Below are 5,722 nucleotides of genomic sequence, written 5' to 3' on the forward strand. Positions count from 1 at the left end.
TCCATCTGCTGCACAGCAACCCCAACCTCCAGCTACTGAAAAAGGGTCCCAAGACTGGACTGGCCATGACTAGAGGACAGTGGTACCTTGGGTTAAGTACTTAATTCGTTCCGGAGGTCTGTTCTTAACCTGAAACTGTTCTTAACCTGAAGCACCACTTTAGCTAATGGGGCCTCCTGCTGCCGCCACACTGCTGGAGCAAGATTTCTGTTCTCATCCTGAAGCAAAGTTCTTAACGTGAAGCACTATTTCTGGGTTAGCGGAGTCTGTAACCTGAAGCGTATGTTACCCGAGGTACCACTGTACTGAGGTTTTTGCAGATGCTGCCAGCCCAGTTTCAATTATATTCCTCCCGCCCCAATCACGAGGGCTTGACAGTTGCTTATTTAATTTTTCTTCCCCTCAGCAATTAATATTGTATGCTAGCTGCTAAACTGCAGGTGGGATTTCATTGGCACAAAGTTTTCTCAGTTATTGTTTGTGCGTGAACAGAAGCAAAATATACTTTGCCTTTGGTAAAATAATGAGGAAATATTTCCCAGTAACCTTTTCCAGTAATCTCAGGTCTGGTAAGGAAAACCTGCACCTCAAAGGTGATTGAATAGCATAGAGCAGAAAATGGGAAGAGGAAATGCAATATTTATCAGAATCCAAATATACCTGCTGGACTCTCTGACCTGCTAATAAACAGGGTCAACCTTGGAATCAGATTAATGGTTTCGGAGTCAGACAGATAGTTGCCTGCTGTCTCCCACTGTGTGGTTTTTTCTTGCAGAAGTTTTGTAGTATAAGGATGAAAAAGTTTTTGTTGTTGTTTAATGTTGGAGGTGGTTTGGTGGCACTGCCTGCCCTCTAAATACACTTACATTTTCTGATCAGAGGTGGGCTGTGAAAGATAAGTTGGGCTGGTTTTCAGATTGGTTCATTTCAAACTACAGTGGTACCTTGGATTAAGTACTTAATTCATTCTGGAGGTCCGTTCTTAACCTGAAACTGTTCTTAACCTGAAGCACCACTTTAGCTAATGGGGCCTCCTGCTGCCGCCGGAGCCCTATTTCTGTTCTCATCCTGAAGCAAAGTTCTTAACCTGAAGCACTATTTCTGGGTTAGCGGAGTCTGTAACCTGAAGCGTATGTAACCTAAAGTGTATGTAACCTGAGGTACCACTGTACAGAACATCTATTGGGGTGGGCATTTATTAGCCAGTCCCGAGTGCATCAACAGCCTTAATCCACAGAGTACTTTTGTGAGTGGTTCTAAAATATGAATAGCGGTGGTAAAAGGAGCAGGCTGGGGAGAAAGGATGGAGGATGGAGAGATATACACAGATACATAAATGCATGATTAATAATAATAATAATAATAATAATAATAATAATAATAATATATACTCGGAGTCGAGAGTGGATTTCATGCTCTTTATTCAGCTCATAGTGGTGAGGAGGAATGGAAGTTCCCCCAGAATGTCTGCCTTATATACATTATTTACACAATGGGCCCCACATGATTGGCTTATTCCGGGATTCTCCTGTAGGCCAATCAGGTTGCGGGTTTCCTTCCACCTGGAGTTGGATTGGGTGGCTCCTGTGGACCAATCAGACTGCTGCATTCTGAATCCTATTGCTCTAGGACCAATCAGACTGCTGCATTCTGGATCCTATTGTTCTAGGAACAATCAGACTGCTGCCTTTTGGATCCTATTCAACTCAGTACATAACAAATAATATATAAGATGGCCTGCTTAATGCATGAGGGAGTGGATCTGGATTTTATATCACTTTGCCACATAATGATCTCACTTTGAAGTCCAAGCCTGACATGGATCTACAACGTGAAGCCAAGGAAAGAACTTGCTAGTAAGAAAGCAATATTTGCTGAATGCAGCTGGACCTTGTTCAAAGTAAACACACTTTGTCAACCAGAGTTTGTAGAGCTGTTAGGAGTTGGAAACTGCTTAGCTGGTTTTAGTGAAAAGCCTTATTTCACTGTTGTTTCCTGAACCCTGCAAGAAAGAGCCTGCTAAAGATGTTTGCGTTAGGTTAAAGGCCATTCAGACTTTAAGATGGAGTTCACTCTGAACATTAGTTAATAAGTAATATTCCGCTGAAGAGTTTGGTATCAGCTACTTTTGAACCAGATCGCATCTGGACTGAAACTCAGGGAAATATCCCTGAGGAAATACGGAATACATCTATTATTTTAACATGTAATTTGTAAGATTATCTATGTGCTCTAAACTAGGATATCAACTGGTGACAGACATATGGAAAGTTACTCATTTGTTTTTCCTCTGCAGTTCATCACTTTGACTGAAGTCAACCAAGATTTAGCTGAACCACCAGTCAGTCACAAGATGCACTTCCTCAATTTAATAACCTTTTGACTAATTCTGCCTCGTCTTGTCTTTGACAGGGAGCCCATAGAACACAATGGGGAAAGAATGCAATGGAAATTCCAAGTGAACAATTTGCTCCAATCAAGTCTAAGCATAGACTGGTTTTCTAGGGCCAGATTGCACCTCTTCGGCTCTACCTTTTCCTGGAGGAGTGAAATGCCCTAAAGGGGCATTATTTATGTCTGCAACAACTGCGGCCCATGTTTGGCTAGCCCAAAAATGGAAAATGAGCGACGTCCCAACCAAAGAAGAATGGCAACTTGTTGACAGAATACGCACAACTTGCAGGCTTAACATATAGAATCAGAGAACAAGAAGAACATGCATTTAAAGAAGATAGGGAAAGGTTTGTTGAATATATGGAAAATAATTGTTTACAGCTGAAGGCACTGGCAGCATTAAGATAAATTCAACAGTGTAAATAAGTTTTGATGGAGAATAGATTCCATTCCATAATAATGGAAAACCGATTGGTATAGTTTTTGCAAAATGTTCAGGGATATAGGATATGCAGAATGAATCATGGAAAGAGAAGAAAGGAAGTCATTGATATCTTAAGAATGTAAAATGTCTATCTGAAATTGTAAAACAAAAAATTTAATTAAAATCATATTTAAAAAATAAAGAATAAAGGGGCAGTCAGCTTGCTTGGAGCCTTAATCGCCTCCTTTTTTCCTTACAGCTCTCACTGGGAACATTACCTGAGCTGACAGGTGAACACTTGGACTTTGCAGCAGATACTTCCTGTCCCTGAATCAATACTTTGCAACAATTTATATGTGCATTTCTGAGGAGACAGAGGTCACCTCATTTTTGTATGGAACACGTGTGCATTGGTCTGAAATATCTCAAATTGAAAATGGTACTACTTTTGCCACGGAAGATTAGGCATCAGAACCCATCCAAGGCATTTTGCCGCCTGAGGCAGAAGCAGCCTCTGTAAATATGAAAGAGCCACTGGATACAGTCTGAGTGGGCTCAGCTTTCTAAGAGTAGCCAGAAAGCAGTTTAGAGCAAGGCCCACTGCTTCTGGCCTGGGGAGAGAAAGACGCCACAGGCAGAGAGCTCTGTAAATCCTTTATTCCATTCTAGCTTATTGTTAAGTTGTGGGCGAACAAATCAGATGACACAGCAATTCTTCAAACAGCTCTTGTTTATTTCAGAGGCCAGAACAGAACTGAACTGCAGGGCTCAGTCAGCCTGCTTATATGGAGCTCCAGTACCTCATTACTGTAACAACTTTCTAAAACTATCCAATCACTGAACGTCACTTTCGATCCTTCATTTGCATACAAACTATCCAATCACTGAACGTCACTTTCGATCCTTCATTTGCATAACTATCTACAGTATCCCCCTGCTGGCCCAGGGTGAGAACTTCAGTACATAACACTTATCATTTGCTTAGGAAGCAGAGTGTGTTTGAGTCTGTAAGAGGTAACACAACAGCCTTGAAGCAGGGTCCTCTGCCCACCGTGCCCCCTTCTGTACTCTCATGAGATTCATTCAAGCCCATGGCGAAGCACTTCAAGATCCAACAAAGTACAGTAATACCTCTGGTTCATAGCTGTCAATGTTTCCCTTTTTTAAAGGGAAATTCCCTTATTCCGAATAGGATTCCTCGCCAGAAAAGGGAAAAGTTGACAGCTATGCTCTGGTTATGAACTGTCCTGCTTACGCATGCTTCGGGTTACGAGCAGTAAGTAGGTGCTCCTGGTTGCTGACTTTGCCCTGGCATGCGGACGGAAACCGCACACCAGAGGCGCGCAAGCAGCGGAAGGCCCCATTAGCAAAAGCGTGCCTCAGGTTAAGAACGGTTTCGAGTTGAGAATGGACCTCTGAAACGAATTAAGTTCATAACTGGAGATACCACTGTATCACAAGACTTGGCTAGGTGAAACTTGGGAGTCTCCGTCTACGGCTACCTGCTTAGGATAGCCAGGTGCAAGGGCCTATCTGGGCAGCAGCCGCAGCTCACTTGCTTTATCTTCCATTTGAAGTGTGGCAATTACTGTAGCTCAGTCTGTGACCCACCTGTGGTGCTGGTTGACAGTGGCACGGGACTGAGCAGTGCGGCCGTGGCTGGCACTGGTTTCTTGTTCTGGCAGCATGGCTCTCTGTGGCTCATGACAGGGCCAGACCTGATAATGTGCAGTGCAGTCTTAAGGTCCACAAATAACAACACTTTGGAGGTCCCAAGCCGCAAGGTGGTTAGACTGGTCTCAGCTAGGGCCAGGGCCTTTTCAGTACTGGCCCCGACTTGGTGGAACGCTCTGTCACAAGAGACTAGGGCCCTGCGGGACTTGACATCTTTCCGCAGGGCCTGCAAGAAAGAGCTGTTCCGCCTGGCCTTTGGTTTAGATTAGGTCTGACCCTTATGTTTCCCTCCCCTTATGGTCTTGATTTATGGGCTACTATTAAAATGAGGCTGCTTTTTAAATTGTATTTTAACTTCTATTTTAATAAACTGTTTTTTTGTTTGTTTGTTTGACCACCCCTCATTATATTTTATTGTCATTTTATTGGTGTTAGCTGCCCTGAGCCCGGCTCTGGCCAGGGAGGGCGGGGTATAAATAAAAAAATATTATTAAAGGTAGTCCCACTGCTGCTAGCAGCCATCTACCTTCTCAAGGGGTCTTTTGGTTTACCAGTCTAGAGTCCTTGCGCCCCACTGGTGAAGCTTAAAATTTGCATGACTGAAATTAAGCCTAAGAAGCCTTGCATATTCATAATTGTTCCTTACAAAATAATAATAAAAATATCCTTCCAGTAGCGCCTTAGATACCAACTAAGATTGTAAGAAGAAAACAGTGTAGAGAAGAAGAATAAAAGACTGCATGCACACGAAAGCTCATACCAATAACAAACTTAGTTGGTCTCTAAGGTGCTACTGGAAGGATTTTTTAAATTGTGTTTCGACTACGGCAGACCAACATGGCTACCTACCTATATCTATAATTGTTCCTTGTTACTATTGCCTCTCCCTTTCCTCCCAAGTCTCTCAGAATTTAGAATGTAAGTTCCTCGGGACAGAGACCTGCTTTATTTGTGTAGCTTTTATAAAGTCCCATGTACATCAAAGTCTATAAGAATTATAATTGCAATTACAGTAGCAATAGCACCCCTTTGGACTGCCACTGTTTCTGGGATCTCTATTTCTTTGTGTATCAAAATGGGATCTGGCTCCATATATGGTTAGCACATTGGTCTGTGTGTGGCTTTCTTTTTTTACGGAAAAAAACCAAATCAACAAAATGTCAACTTGCTCCATCCACCATCAGTGGGATTAATGGAAAACAGCCACGTTAGAGGGAAGAAATTCATTAA

General features: G+C 42.6%; 1 long non-coding RNA gene across 1 annotated transcript; it reads left to right on the top strand.

Annotated features, from left to right (window-relative positions):
* The first annotated feature begins 2,156 nt into the window (after positions 1 to 2,156).
* LOC310764966 lies at positions 2,157 to 3,156 on the top strand. Its single transcript, XR_014549388.1, has 3 exons — positions 2,157 to 2,206; positions 2,413 to 2,741; positions 3,078 to 3,156. It is a non-coding gene; the product is annotated as an uncharacterized lncRNA (long non-coding RNA).
* The last annotated feature ends 2,566 nt before the right edge of the window (positions 3,157 to 5,722 follow it).

The sequence above is a fragment of the Podarcis filfolensis genome (genome assembly GCF_964270895.1).
Source record: "Podarcis filfolensis genome assembly, chromosome: 6".
Classification (NCBI taxonomy): domain Eukaryota; kingdom Metazoa; phylum Chordata; class Lepidosauria; order Squamata; family Lacertidae; genus Podarcis; species Podarcis filfolensis.